The sequence below is a fragment of the Miniopterus natalensis genome, chromosome 2 (assembly GCF_054644295.1).
Source record: "Miniopterus natalensis isolate mMinNat1 chromosome 2, mMinNat1.hap1, whole genome shotgun sequence".
Classification (NCBI taxonomy): domain Eukaryota; kingdom Metazoa; phylum Chordata; class Mammalia; order Chiroptera; family Miniopteridae; genus Miniopterus; species Miniopterus natalensis.
Window position 1 is genome coordinate 117,256,012 of NC_142082.1, and position 16,438 is coordinate 117,272,449.

The 16,438-nt window shown below is 35.9% G+C and overlaps 1 long non-coding RNA gene and 1 other non-coding gene across 3 annotated transcripts in view; one reads left to right on the plus strand and one right to left on the minus strand.

Annotated features, from left to right (window-relative positions):
• Window positions 1-4,147: 4,147 nt before the first annotated feature.
• Window positions 4,148-4,250, minus strand: LOC148093791 (U6 spliceosomal RNA). Its single transcript, XR_015714114.1, has one exon. It is a non-coding gene; the product is annotated as a U6 spliceosomal RNA (small nuclear RNA).
• A 6,391-nt stretch (window positions 4,251-10,641) lies between these two features.
• The window catches only part of LOC148093792 (uncharacterized), a 205,392-nt gene continuing 199,595 nt past the window's right edge, over window positions 10,642-16,438 (plus strand). For both annotated transcript variants that reach the window (XR_015713995.1, XR_015713994.1), the window contains exon 1: window positions 10,642-10,869. This is a non-coding gene — a long non-coding RNA (uncharacterized LOC148093792). The remainder of the gene's footprint in view (window positions 10,870-16,438) is intronic.

The following is a 16,438-nucleotide window of genomic DNA, read 5'->3' on the forward strand; positions in this document are numbered from 1 at the left end:
TACATAACTAAGTTCTTGCCAATGGGATATAAACAAGTCATGCACAATTTCATGGTCATTTGTGACTTAAAGACAAGTTGTATGGAACTGACTCTACTTTTCCCTCCTCTTCTGGCCTGAGAGCCATAACTACACATGCAACCTTTGATACAGAGATGAAAGTCATTTTTTCTATAGAGCTGGATTGTTCAGAAGCAGAGTCAGCAGACAGAGCCTGCCTGCCTTCATTTAGATTCTAAAGTGAGAGGGGCACAAAATGCTAGTTTATTGATTCCACTGTAGTTCTAGGCCTCTTTCTTGTAGTAGCTTATTCTATTTCCCAACTTATCTACACTAATGTTTAAGCTTAGTCAAAGTAAACTGTACTTTTGGAGAACACGTACTTACTGTGTTGTTGAGAGCAATAAGCAATACACACTCTATCCCTCTAAGAGCACAGGGCATCTATGATGAGCACTGGTATGAGATTTTTCATAGCATTCAATAGCCATTCCTTTGTGCTTTGCCCTATCATTGTAAATCCATTAGCCTTCATATCAGTGGTCCTCAAAGTGCAGTACACAAAACAGCAACATTAACATCACCTGAGAACTTGTGAAAAATTCAGTACAAATGAATTGAATCAGAAATGTCCAGTAGGGCCCAGATATCTGCAACGCAACAGTCATCACTCCAGGTGATTCTAGTTCATGATAATGGCTCTCCATCAACAGGCTGGTAGGTGAAGTAGAATCAGTTGTCATTAGTAGAAGAAATTTGTTGAAATTACATTGATTTTAAAACTGATCTCAATGTGTGTTTTAAAATATTCTAACTTTAGTTATTCTGACTTCTGAAACTCAATATATTTTATTTCTTTAAGAATTATAATTTTTTAAATTATGAAATATTGCAGATGGTATAATGCTTTACTTTTTTTCAGGATGGAATAGGAAACACTACTTAAATTCTATTATTATTCTCATTTATGTATTATGTCAAGATTTCTTTTTTCTGTTTTAATATATACAGTACTCTTTAAATGTTATTAAACTCTACTATACTTTAAAAATACATTGTAATTTATATTTCTATACTTTTATGTTTATGTAATTGCCCTTGCATTGCTATATAATATTTATACTTGTTTAGTATTTTACCTTACACACATTTTTATAATTATTGACTAATTTGAGGGTCCTATTAAATTAGCTCTGTTTTCATATAAAAGCAAACAAGAAGAAAAATTTAAGAGTTACCTAAAATTACACACCTAGTAAGTGAGACAACCTGAATTAATATTAAGGTCTTTTGAATCCAAATCTAAGCATTTCACTTGCAAGGAAATACAAATAATATATAAGATAAAATTCCAGTTTCAAAAATGATGCTGTCCCTGTAATTAGTGTTGCAAAGAAGCAGATTGTTTGAAAGGAGAGAACAGCTGAGGAATTGCTTGATCTCTTGTTGAATCTCTCACAAACAAGCTGCAAACCAGCTGAATGGTCTTGGATAATTAATTTCAGTGAATTTATACACCTGGAGAAAGAAGAGGATTCTGGGAACAGCTACAGAGAGAACTAAATTCAGAAAATGTATTTATGTGCTGTCGCTAGGATAGCCCATTGCTGTTCTCTGAGAGACGTTCATTAGAAAGTACTTAAATTCCTTCTCCATTACAGTGATTGACAGGAAGATGTTTTTGGATGCAACTCAGTTCCAAGATTGGTATCAAGGTAAGAGCAAGCTTGTCTATCTTTTCCTGGTTACATTGATATTAAGTAAAAACAAAATGTATTGGGCAGCAAAATGCCAAGTTACTATAAAACTTTAGGACCTTTTCTAGTATTTCCAAGGAATATCATGCTTCCTGCTGCATTTGCTCTTGCTCTCGAACCTCTGCTGCAGAGGTCCCCTCTCTCCCGCCCCTGAGGACCCCTGGTGGAAACAGGTAAGGGGCACTGCGCCAGAGATTTATCATATGACTTAAAACATTTAAAAATTCTATAAAAATTATTTAAAATATATTTCAGTGAGAAGTGAAATTATTGTTGTAAACGTAATTGGAATCCACCTTCAAATGCACGTACTCATTTATAAATCAGAAGAAAAATGCTGTTTTACTTGGGAGATGGGTTGCGGTTAGTTTCCATCCGCTTGCAAGGGTAATGTAGCCCATGTGAGGGAGCATGTCTCTTCCAGTGCCCTGGTGTGTTTGTGCATGTGACCTTCACAACCCAGCCTTTGGCTTAGCGGTAAGTTGTTCATCTTATTTTGTAGGTTACTCTTTCTTTGGCTCGTTCATAAGCAGACTGGACTTTTGTATGTTTTTATTTCTGTCCCCTTTTTGTGAATACGTTGGCGCCGATGAATCCCATAGTGACCCACCTGAATCAAGTTTGCTACCTGCTTCTGCCACCACTGTAAAAACTGCCAAAAAAAAAAATTTAAAAAAAATGCATTTCTCTCGTTCATTTGCCAGGAAGTCAGTTATCTTCTATTATCACTGAGTTCACAAGATAAAAAAGAGGCAAGTACTAGTTTATCACTGTCTCAGCCTTTAATTACAAGACTAGCATTCCAACTGCAGGTGATAAAACCTGGTCCCGTCATCTATATATAGAAAAGGGAAAGATGGTAATATAACTGGTATTAACATTTTTTATGAGGCTCTCTCCCACCTGCCCAAATATCTTAAAAGTCCACTTTGGATGGGGAGTTTGGATCCCTGCAATGATGGTTTAAAAGAGATTGCCAAACAATATTAAAGCGCTCTTTATTAAAATTTAATAATTATTTGGGTGCTGGGTCAAACAGTGAGTAGAGAGAAGGTAGAAGAAAAGGAGGTTGCCAAGATATAGTGAGGGGAAGCTGGAGCCCTTGGAGAATATAAGCTACTGAGAAATTCTCTTTAATGGAGCCAAAGGATCTTTTAGAATCCAGAAATGACATTCCCAGTGTTAGCTCCTCCATTCTGACATGATAGAAACTCCTTTGTCTCAGTCTTTAGTGGAGAATGCCAAACAAACACGTTGTTTGTATGAATGATTTGGGGGACATCAAAGGAAAGGGATTCTCAGTCACATGTGCCTGCAGGAACAGTGTCATCGGCATCACCTGGTAACTTGTCAGAAATGCATATAAGGAGCCCTAACCAAGGCCCACTGAAGCAGCAGCTCTGCGGTAGAGTGTGGCGGTCTGATTTTAAGGAGCCCTCCAGGTGCTTCTGATGCAAGCTAAGGTGTGAGAGCTTATTTCATATCTAGGTTTAGGTGGAACAGAGAGAAGGCGGTGGTTATAGGAAATGAGATGCTGTGGAGATTAAGAAATCAGCAGAGTAGGATTTTGGTGTTAAATCGGTTAGGATATATATAAGTAAAGTAAGAATTATCCGGTTCTTGGGAAAGACATAGCATATTCTACTTTATAGAAGCTAGTTTAAATCTGTATAACCAACTATCATGTAAATTTTAAGAGACTATACTAGATTATATATGGGTTATAGTTTTTAAATATAAAACTGCAGATATGCAATGGTAATAAATCTTATTTTGTATACAACATTGGTGGGAAAAGTTGCAATAACCTTAGATTTTATCAGTAAGAGGTATTTGACAGTCTAACAGTTCTTCTGTTGTCTACAATAACAAGCTGGGAACATATTTTGAAAAATATTTTAGGTTTCTTTCAATGTCCTTCTGGCTTTGTACAAAAAAATAGGCATTCAAATTTAAGGCACAGTTAAAACTACCTTAAAGATTTGGATGAAATGTGTATTTTAGACAAGATAATCTTCTAAAATGTAGTATGTGTTTTCCCTTTAATCTCTGTATAAGTCTAAAACTAAATTATTATTTGTACTAAAATACTCTTCTCTAATGCTATTAGAATAAATAAATGATCAGTTAATGTAGAAAAGATTAAAATAGGGGATAATAAAAAATGCATGGTTTTTAAAATATTTTATCTTAATGTATAAGATGCACATTTTTATCAATTATTTCACAAGGGGTAAAGATGTTTTTGTTTTAAAAATGTCTGTTGATTTAAAAATTCTAAGTTCTTTCACATGTAAAATATACCCACAATACATTTTCTTTAATCTCTTCACAGTACACCCAGAAATGTAAGACACAATATAAAAACACTTGTATGCAGAATTATTTTCTTAAAATGGAACACTTTTACAAGTTTGTGTGTAATTCTGGTATGGGGCCATGCTGATCTCTGCATTGTTTCAATTTTAGCCCACGTGCTGTGGAAGAGAGCACATGTGAAATTATTTAAATATTTTATTTTTTTCTTCATACTTGACTGTTACCTCACCCACACCTAACTTGATAGCAATTTTTAAATTAGGTCATCTTTACTAAACCTTTCCAAACATTCACCTTAGTTACCACAAAAATAACATATTTTTCATTCCAGCTTAAGTAGTATTTAGTTACATTATGTAATTAACATAACAAGTTTATCGAATGTGAAACACTTTGGGGAACACACACAATAGTTCACTGATTGAATTCCAGTCAGCTGGAGGCGGCAGAGTTGCATGAACAGGCTGCGAGCCACTTCCACGGGTGCGAGCAAAGCACTGAAGGTAATCGGCGTGTCTCACAGGCACATGAAGGGGGTCCAGTTGCTCTTGTTAGTCAGGAAAGTGGATTAAAAGAGGTTCTTCTCTACTGATATTTCCATGATTTAAAATTCCAAGTGAATGTTATTACTTTCATATTTTGATTAGATGAATTAGGTTTTAAATAAATGCATTTTATTTCATTATAGTTACTTCTAAATTGTAAATTCCTTTGAAAGCACATTGAGTTTTTACTTCACATATAGAGAAAATTTTTGCTTCTTATTTTATTACCCTCTTCTATTTTATATCTTGGTTTTGCTACTTTTTTTCTACATACTAGCTTAACCTTGATGTAATATTTCTTCTTTAAATTCTAGTCACAAGATAGTCATTCCTCTTTGTTCTGTTGGTCTGAATAGAAATAAAAGCAGAAGGTGGCTGTACTTTGGCTTGTGGAATAAGAATATAACAATGACACATCAATTTGTAACACACGCTACATACATTGTGCCTTGCTTTGTGGGCCCTAATCAAGGAAGCAAGTTTTATTCCGAAACATGCTTGTTGGAAAAACAATGCATTTTATAAGATAACTCTCAATATTTATAGACTTAGAAAAAGTTTGGAGTAAAACAAATGCATTTTTAATTAAAAGCATTTTTATTAGACTTTAGCTTGAGCATTCAGAAGCAATTTTCAAAAGATATCAAATGTGAATTTTTAAAATATGCAAACTATCTGGCTTCTGGGTCCTAGAAACAGTTTTCTTTCCTCGTTTGATGGGAAATAATGAGATCCACAGAAAGATACCTGTTCAGTAGATCATATTTTAAAATAGTCACACTGAAATATTTAAAAATTTGCAAATATAGTAATAAACTAAAGCAATATTAACTTTTAGCGTTCACCCTCATCTCTCTGGCCCCTTCATGTTTATAAAGTTCACAAGTGGTGGCATATATTTCCACATCATAAACTCCTATGGAGGAGTTTAAAATCTGATTTTCTAATCTTAATCTTAAAATTCAATTCTGTTCTATTCAAGTTAAGTAACATATATAACATTTTATAAAAGATATTTTAAGAATTATTATATTGAAATATTTTTGAGAATTTTGAGGATAATAGAAAATCATTAAGCAAATAAATGACCATATCAATTGAAAACTTTGAGTGCATATGTACTCTAATGGCCTAGAACTAGAAAGGCCCTGACAAAAGTCCTCATTAATATACGTATCCTATTGCAGGCAGCAGCCCAAGTCAGGAAGAATTAAAGACTCCGATTTTCTAATGGACAAATGCAACATTGAGGTTGCTTGGATATTCTTTCTGTCTCTATACTTACATTCATCTCATTCACTCTCTACATAGGATCAGGAGTCGGGGCTGGCTACATAAATTGAATACAAAAACGAAAAGGAAACTATGGGCCCCTTGTTCAAAAAATCAGAAAAACATTGTGCGGTTAAGGGTATGAAAACAAAAAAACTTTTTCCCTTAAAAACCTGTTGTAATTTGGGAAACATAAAAGAGGTAATGGAGTATATGACTAACAAACTAAACCTATGAATCACAACCCTGCCCTTTGGTGTGTTTAGCCACATCACTGCCTCCCTCCTAACCTGGAGTCTTCCCTAGGCTTCTGTACATTTCCCTCCCTCACTTGGTGTCTTTCCTTGGTCTCTGTACATTTCCCTCCCTCACTTGGTGTCTTTCCTTGGTCTCTGTACATTTCCCTCCCTCATTTGGTGTCTTTCCTTGGTCTCTGTACATTTCCCTCCCTCACTTGGTGTCTTTCCTTGGTCTCTGTACATTTCCCTCCCTCACTTGGTGTCTTTCCTAGGCTTCTGTACATTTCCCTCCCTCACTTGGTGTCTTTCCTCGGTTTCTGTACATTTCCCTCCCTCATTTGGTTAGAATCGATTTATCCTTCAGTTCGCACTATAAAAGTCATTTCCTCAGGGAACTCATTTTTTATCTCACGCAAGCAGCTGTTTTTGTGTGTTTTTTTCATTCAGACACATTATAAGACATTACTATTTATATGTTGATTTAATGTCCTATACCCCACTGGACTGTAATCTTTGCAAGGGCAGGACACAATGTTTAATTTTTTTTTGCTTCTCTCAGGGCTTGATCTAATGCTTGTTACATATTTTTATTTTTATTATGCTTCTGCATAATAAATACATTGATTAAGTAACTGAGTGAATAAGTAGAGGCCCCGATATACTGGGTGGAGAGTGTTACTCTTCACAGAAAGTCTGTCAATCAGGGGAGCCAATAACCACCTCTGCTGCGCCTGCACAGCCCCACTTTTCACTCTGGGCCAGAATTGACACTGTAGAATGGAGAATTTAAAAACCTGTAACTCCGAGATTGCTTGTTTTCAACTTTATGAAGTAGGAAGTAAACAGAGATGAGATTCAGCTGTGCACCTGACAATTAAATTTTTCTCTTGGCCTAAACAGAAATATCGATTAGTAGCTCTTTCACTGGAAAGGGAGAGGCCCGGAGCAGGTCTGCCTCTGTGTGGCTGGTAGTATGTGGGTTCTTGGCTTTGTTCAGGAAGGATTTCACAGCACGAGTCCACGTGATTTTGAGAGTACGTTTATTAAAGCTGGTGACAGAGAAACAAAGGATGGGCTTAGGATAGAAGAAGCAACAGGAGAGAGCCTAGGCAGGGCTGCTGTGGCCTTTTAGAAATGTTACAGGAAAGTGAGCCAAGGTGGGGCTGCTGTTAGCTTACTGGGAAATCAGTGAAAAGGGGGCTTGGAGACAGGTCTAGGGGGTTAGCCCGGGATGAGCTGCCCCTGCCCACTGCTCCCCTGGTTATGTGTCTCATGGGGACCTTTAGGGTTTAGGAGAAAGAGAGCAAAAGAACATAACTGAGAAAAGAAGGAGCGAGGTGTGCTCCAAGGAGTGAGGGTGGCAGGGTCCTTTGTTTTGAGGGCTCTTATCTGTTTTCTAAAGGAGCAGGAATCCTAGAAGAGGTCCTAGGGGAGGGTCTCAGCAGGATATTCCTCAGCTTTCCAGATGTGTCCTGTAATACATTAATATGCCAAAATAAACCTATAGAGAGACAGCGTCATTTTCTGGTCAGCTTTACTTCTATCTTGCATGTGTTTGACTCTAATTTTTTTTATTTTATTTAATTTATTCCCTTGACTTCATTTGTCCTTGGGTTTGGTTGGCACAAATGGCGCCAAATTGGGTTTCTGTTATCTATCCCCGTGACTGGGGTGATTTAAGCTCTTTACTCTTGGGTTTGGGAGGAGCGGTATAAACCATTTGCTCTCAAATGTGCTTGGTTAGGGAAGATAAGCTCTTGCAATTTACTAGCTGGCTGTAAATTGTTTAAATTAGCTGGCCCCATCTGTCTCAGTTTCCCTTTTCTTGTCAAAAAATTCTCCTAACATCTAACTATCCTACCTCAGCTCTACCATCTCCAAAAAACAAAGACCAAATTCCTGGCATCAGAAGGTTAGTGAAAGCCCTGAGAAGAGAGTAATGTCATGGCAGTGGTCTCGGTTACCATGGAGGTAATGGATTGGCATTAATGAAGTCTGTAACATTGCCTAGGAAAAGACACAGTGGGAGTTTGTGGTTGGCCTATAAGCAAAAGCCTAATGTCCTCTGCTGCAGATAAAGATCTGAGAAAACCAAACAGCCAGGAGAAATGTCAGAGACATAAAATTAAATTTGGGAGTTTATGAAAAATGACTAGAATTTCTGGAATAAAAAATTAAAGGTACAGATTTCTCCTTTGCTTATAAAAGTAGATAGAAGTAAGAAAAGAATGGATTACTTGACTGATACCAGCTTTTTAAAAGTAACCAATTGAGGCTAAGTCTATTACAAAGAATACTACAACAGAACTTTCTTTGTAACGTCACTGTAGTTTGTCACAAATGGTTGTGATACATTTTACATATTTGAGATCTCATGAATTTTTCTTAAAAAATAATCATTGTTTTAACTATTTAATACTTTTTATTGATACTATTATCATTGACACATTTTTCATAGAAACAAACATTTCTCAAAAAAGCAGATTTTAAAATGATTTAAATTTAGAGCATCAAAGAATAAAAAGTGTAAACCTTTCCCTTGTCTGCTACTCACAACTAAAACGCTAGAAAACAAAAGGCCTTCTTTTTGATCCTGCCCTTTTATGATTAAAATGATAAGGTTAGCTGGACAAAAGAGATTCTTTATATTTCCATTTCTGCCTCTGCCGTGCCCCTGGGCATTTTAGAACAACTTCAATAAGGGTATGGGTTCCTGTTGAGTGTTTCCTTAAATGAAGGACAGCTCTGGGACTGAACTAAAGGAATCTCTTCTTCATAAGCCTACACCTTCTCACCAAGTGATGAGAACCATAAGCAGGATTACTTCCCGAGGCCAGTTAATCAAGAAGAAATTGGGTAGCGTGTAGCTCTCCTGTCTGATAGAACAGAATAATAATTTATCTTAAGCAATTAGGACCTTCTGATTCCTGGCACTTTTTTTCTCCGTTTCTTTAGTTTCTCTATTGTATACTATGTATAAATTATGTGCATTTCTTAGATACACATATTTGACCCTGTGTATTTAGGATTATCTACAACTATTCCTAGTTTATCATTTAATTCTGATATTCTTTGCAATTTTGTGATATGGCATTTGGAGCTAGGTCTGATTTTTAATATTTCAACATTGCCATATTTCTAATTATTTTCCAGTATCAGTCTTATGTAATGACATCAAAGACAGAGGTCCAGAGTTAGTTTTTAAATTTGGTCCATTTGACTCGATCTTTGTACTTAAGGTTTTGCTGCCAAAGCCATGACTTGTCCCATTAGAGAAAGAATTTATGGTAGATCTAGTCTCCATAGAAGCTAATTAACACTTGCTGACAATAATGTTGCTATGTACTGCTATGCCTTACTCTCTGTCATAAGACTGAAAGGGAAAGCGTTTGGATGACCACGCTGCCTTTCTGACCTGAAGCCGTCCGATTTACAGTTATTGCCCACCATGATTACTGTCATGCTCCCATTCACTCTCCTTCAGCTTTCTCAGTGTGAATGATGACTTATTTGCCCACTCTAGTTGGATATCATTTCACTCCTTCTCCCATATGGCAGATCTCTTTTCTATGGGATCACGGACCGGTACTTACTGCTTGCTTGAAAAATTCTAGAGATAAAAAATCATTACTTACATAGAGTGGCCTTCTTCTCTGACATAGCTCTTAGCAGATACACACACACACATATACATATATACTTATAGTAATATTTATATTAATATTTATTTTATATTGGGCTTACATTAAACTAACTTATGCTAGGTTTAGTTTTCAAACAAAATAAGCACTTGAAAGAGTAAATGGGGACTTTGGCTTCTGGCTCTGCAAAGGAGCTTGCAAGACATGACTCTGTCCTAACAAGTAGAAAGCTAACCAGACTAAAAACTCAACAACTCTTCCTGGATTCATAAGAGAAATGAGACCTATCATAGGGGAAACCACTGCCCCCAAGACTGCTGGAGAGTCAGCTCACCAGAGCAAATATCATGGTTGGAAATGGCTTAGGGAACCAGTGCTTTGATAGGAAAACCTAACCTGTGAGTGACTAATTGCTGAAGGCTCAGTGCTGAGAATATGGAAAGTTAAAAATTCCAAGGGGACCCAGTCTTAGAGGGTCCATTCTGAGACTGAAATATGCTGGCACACTCTTTTCTTCTTAACAAGACTGACCCTCAGGGGAAACTAGTTAATCAGAGCCTACCTGATCTGGGGAAGGGAAATATCTGACTTTAACCATCTGTCCACCTTAAAGGGGAGAAAAAAGATCCTGGGAAATGCTTATGAAGTTCATATTCCAGGGGCATGGGCTCACAGAAAGAGACCTAATCATGGGACTATAAAACTCGCTCCCGCTCCACACACCTCACTCACATTACTAAAGGTTTATTTACAGCAGCTCCTTTTACCTCCTATATTGTGTCCAGCTATCATAAAAAAATTACAAGGCATGTTGCAATTCAAAAAACACAACATCAAGAAACAGAGCGAGCAAGCAAGCACCAGAACCAGACATGGTAGGGACGCTGGAGTTTTCAACCAGGAACTTAAGGTTAATATGCTCAGAGCTCTATGGATAAAGTTGGCAGCATTGTGAGAGCAGATTGGCAATGTAAACAGATGGAAAATCTAATAAAGAATCAAAAAGGAACACTACAGATCAAAACTCTGATAGAAATAAAGAAAAACTTGGATCTATATAAAGAAAGGAAGAGCATCAAAGAAGGAATAAATGAAGGTAAAAATAAAAGCTTTTATATTCCTTATTCTGAATTGGCCTAACAGAAAACAGTTGTTCAAAATAATGACAGCAATGTATTCACTTACGTGTACTTGAATATAGTATGTGTGGAGATATAGATGTATGCTTATACATAGTGAAATGAATGGTAGCAATGACTTAAGGAATAGGAGGAAGGAATTAGTATATAAAGGAAAAAAATTTCTTTGTCTTTCTGTTTATTGTTGTATCCTCGGCACCAAGAACTATTCGTGAAACACAGAAAATGCTCAATGCTTTTTTAAATGAGCAAGTAAATGAATAACTTATAAATCAAAATTTGCATTTGAGGGAAAAAGTACTTTATTATTTCTCTAGAAATAAGCTCTTGCATGGGGCATTTGTGTATATATAAGTATGCACACATATATGTATATATTATGTATGAAAATATTCTTGATAAGGTTAATACAAATAACCCTAACCTGACTCAATTCACCTCTCTACTTATTCTGCTCTCACACCCATGTAACAATATATGGTTAAGAAAACAAGCCAACAACAATAACAAAACCTTCCAGCGGGCTGCCTTGGTGGGTCTCTCCCAGGGAGCCTAACGCTGTAATTAGCGTAGCTCCCGTTACTCCTCCAGGGGAACCCTTCCAGTGGCTTTCTTTACACTGGGGAAAGTGCCCAGGCTGTATCGCAGTCACCTCCATCCCCTTGTTTCCTACCTCTCGGCTCTTTTCACTCCTCCCAGCCACACTGACCGCCTGGATGCTCTTCAGAGACAGCAAGGGTGCGGGTGGGGTGCGGGTGCCTTCCCCGCGCGCGGCTCTGGGCCTCTCGCCCCCGCTTCCTCCCTCCCTTCACCGGGCTCCTGCGCCTGCTCCGGAGCCCTTTTAGAGAAGCCCTCCCTGATCCCTCAGGCTGAAAGGGCATCCTCTTCCCACACATTCCTTAGCCTTTCTTTATTTTCTTCCTGGCACTTAGATTTCCTGACGTTTTTACTATCGACTAGTCAGTTGTTTGTCTTCCTGTTAGAGTATAAGCACTGTTAGGCAAGGGTCTTTTTTTTTTTTTCTTTCCCACTGCATATCCAGAATATGTTAATATTTGGCACATAAAAAGCACTCCATGATTGTTAACTACATGAAAAACTTTAATTCCAGTACCCCTATATCATTGTAACCTTTGTTTCACCTGTAACAGGAATTTAATGTAAACTATATAGTTATAACATCAAAAGCAAATTGGGTTTGTGACATCAATAAAGTAGATATGATTATCATTTTAAGAGATAAGAAAGTAACTTAACACAATGGATGTTGAGCCAGCTTCAGTGTAGACTGAAAATTCTCAGTGTGACCTTCTGTCCCAAGCGTCTCTTTAACTTGAGCTCAGGTGCAGACTCGGCAGTCGAAGGTGATAGTCCATCAATCCAGGCAATGGAGTAGAACAGATCTAATTAAATGTTTACTAGTCACTGCCTTTCAAAGATTATCAAACAAATGTTTCTGCATTAAATTATTAGATGATTGCACTGCAGAAGTTGATTTTGTAACATGAAGAGGAAATAATTAGCTCATGACTTATCCTAAACTTGTTCTTTGTCTCCTTCCTCAGTGTTTCTCTGTCCCAGGCTCCCTCCCTCCCTCCCTCCCTCCCTCTGTCTGCTCCAAGGAAGTGCACATTTCCTATATTTAGCCTTAATTAACTGCCAGGTGAGGTAGGGTAGGGATAAAAATGGTCAGGGCCTGAAGAACTCCCAGGATGTGAACACATATTACACTGCTTGCTATTTTTATTTGTTTGTTTTATTTAACTATTTTTTCCTGCTGGGGAAATTGCTTAAACCGGCTGTGTTGGAGGCTCCTATAACATTGCAAAGTTTATTGTATATACTTAGAGAGGTATTGGGAGGAGTAAATGGCTTAGTCATTTCCTACTCAAAATGCAGTTTCAGACCATACATTGGAAATACTACATGAGCTTATATCCCTAGACCTGCTGAAGCAGAATCTCATTTTTTACAAGATCCCCGGGTGATTTGTATGTGCGTTAATGCTAGTACATGTGAAACATGACTGAATTTATATATAATGTGTCATCACTAAATGTTATTGTAATGAAACTAAAATAAATACCAATAGAAAAACTGTGGTGTTAGTATAGAAATGAATTTGTGCAAGGTATTTTTTATCTAATATCTCATTATTTAAAATTTTACAGGTCAGGGTTTGGGTTTCATGTCCACATGAGCGTGTGTGTGTGTGTGTGTGTGTGTGAGTGAGAGAGTGAGAGAGAGAGAGAGAGAGAGAAGGAGAGAGGGGTAGGGAAAGGGAAAATATATTTCTGAGACTTCATAAAGGGGGAAAAATGAATATCTTTATTCCCATTGTTCTTTTTAGAAAGAGTTAGTGACTGCCAGTGTTTTAAATTGCTCTTTAAAATTCCACCTATAGTACTTTAAAAAGCATCATCTTACATTTCTCTATTTTGACAGATATGTGGAATTAAAATGTTTCTCCTGACGACTTAGTGTGAATGAATTCTTTAAAATATCCACCACATTTTGTTTAGAATTGGGTAGGATTACAGAAAACACAATTTTATTTCTGAAAGCTTATGTAAATTGAAAATATTCTCGGGGCTGTCCAAATCTTAATAGGAAACATGTTGATTCCTTTCACTATAAAAAGGTATTAATAAAAAAATCTATAAACAGGATTTAAAGCATTTTTTATCACCTGGTATGCTTATGTACCCTCCAAGAAAAATGAAGGAAGAAAAGCATCATTTTTTACATTAAACTTTTCAGAAATACTGTGTACACAGGTTACAATGTTGGTTAACAGCCTTTTCAAGTTAAGGCGAGGGAGGAATGATATTCATTTTCTACTTTCCCACCGGCACCAAGATGTAAATATAGCTAATTGTGGCCTCCTAAATACAATTATTAATCAGTTTTGTAGCAACATGTTATTTATGCCCAGATGTATGCAAATATTCAGGTTTCTCTTCTCTCATTAAGTTAAAGTAATCATATAAACCGACGCAAGTGCCCTCCCATCCTATCCCCTCTGTTCCCAAGGAGGGCAAAGCAAAGCAGCACCCACCGGCCTTGAGCTGCTGAATGCCCTGGATGCTCTAGGACATTCTAAGAACATTTCAAAAATCAGAGAGACATCTGAGCTTTCAAAAGACAGACTGTGGAATGAAACAATGATACTGAAATAGTACTCGTGCAATAACATTTCATGTCACTGAATTAGCAAATAAAATACTGGTTGCGATAAGCAGTCATACTTGGATATCTTGGGTATAAAATTACCCTTTTTTAATCTTTTAGTTTGTTTAAATTTTCTTTGGAATCAAAAGTATTTTAAAACAATTTTATTACCATTCACATTTGGGGAAGGAAGAAATTAATCCTGTCATGTATTTTAGGTGAAATGTAAAGTGAAGATCAGGAAGACCTGAAGTAATAAAATAACTCAGGCTTAGATAATGAACATTAATGTCAGTATACAGGAAAATTTCTCATTGAGATAATTATATTTTCTTTTCCTGATATTCACCTCTTTTCTGCTTTTTCAAACTTAACAGGAACCAAAAATATTTTAAATTTTGTAAAGGACCAACAAAAAGTAGCCTATTGTTAAGTGTGAATGTATATGTATGTGTTCATTGTGTATTTTATAACTAAGGCTTTGAAAATTTTTTGACTCTCTGAATCTTATTAAAGCTTCTATGCATTTTGTCTAAATTATGTAGGTTTACCTATTTCTACTCATGAGAGAAAAAAAATCCAAACCTCTTTTATAATGCTTTTGTAAGCTCCATAAAGATAGTAATTATTTCTGCCATTTATTCTTTTAACCTTTCAATGAAAATGAATAAGGGTAATATTTACTTAGTGATAATTTGAATTCCATCTCTTTTATTTTTTTAAATTATTTTATTTTATTTTATTATTTTATTTTATATTTTATATTTTATTTTATTTATTTATTTAATTTTTAAATTATTTATCTTTATTGATTTCAGAGAGAGGAAGAGAGAGAGAGGGAGAGATAGAAACATCAATGATGAGAGAGAATCATTGATTGGCTGCCTCCTGCACGCCCCCTACTGGGCATGGACCCAACCTGCAACTCCGGCATGTGCCCTGACCGGGAATTGAACATGATGTCCTGGTTCATAGCTGGTTCATAGGTCTAAGTTCAACTACTCTTAGTCTTATGAAATAACAGTAAGAAAGGTACTGTTATTTCCCTTTACTTTCAAAAATTTTTCTTGTTGCAAAATATTGATTTCAGAGAAGTTAAATAATTTGATGAAGTTAAAACGCTAACAAGGCAAAGACAAATTTTAAACCAAAGCTTTTTGACAATAGAACCCATACTCTTATTAATGTACTAAATAAACCCACTTCCTTGGTTCTGAATACATATTTGATATATAAATTAATTTTGTATTCATTTTAACTGGTGTTTCTCTATGTAAGTGCTAGTTTTCTGTGTCACAAATGAAATTAATGCATACCAATGGCTTGAAGAAAAAGGCACCTAAAGAAAGTCAATGACCTATCATTAGGTTTAGATTTGTGGCCATGTTTGCTTTTCACTTAATTAGCAATATTGGTTTTATTATATATAAAAAGATCTTCAAGCTTTTGTTAGTTTGGGTTATGAATTTCTGTAATATAATAATAGACTTGCTATTGATTTTTTAGACATTTAATATCCATTTTTATATATCCAGACTGTGACCAGATGATCAAAATAAAATTAATTTGGAAGCATGAATTATTTAGTTGAATCAAAAGCCTTTTATCTGTGCCCTTTATTATAGACTATCATTTACTTTACCAAGTAACTTAAAGAATAATAATGAAAGTTAATATTTATATAGGCTTCCTTTATGCCAGGCACTGTTCTGAAAGCTTTATATATGTTATTATATTTAATTTTCACAGTAACACTGTGTTGTATTATATTATTATTATTCCCATTTTATAGACAAATGCAGAAATAGGAAAATTTTTTAGGCTTAGAAGTCAGTCAGATATACTATTTGAATATTCAGGGTCTAGAAGCTCTTACAACTGTATTAATAGCCTTTAATAGCCTTCCCAGGCCATTCTCTCTAGGATAACAGGATGGAAATAACCACTCTTAAAATGTTATTATAAAAGAAAGGATGGAATTTTAAGGAATATGTCATAGCACACTTAGTTTATCTACTGGGCAGTCCTCCATGTTCTCCCCTTTATTCTGCAGGAGTACAGGTTTTTGGTTTATCTAGAGAATTACTAGAAGAATATAAATATTTGGTTGATGAATTTGCCTGAAGAAATTGCTATTTGCTATGTAAGTGATGAAAATCAAATTAGTCACACATCGTCTGAAAAAGATGTACCCCATGTAAGTTCTAAATGGTTTTTAAATTGCTATGCCTAATTGGGGCTAGATGCCTTTTAGGGCACTTGGTTAAGTAAATTATTTCTGTGATCCATAAACTGTCACACTTAGCAACAGGATCTACCCACACAGGGATCTTAGCTTGCTATGGGTCTCGGCAA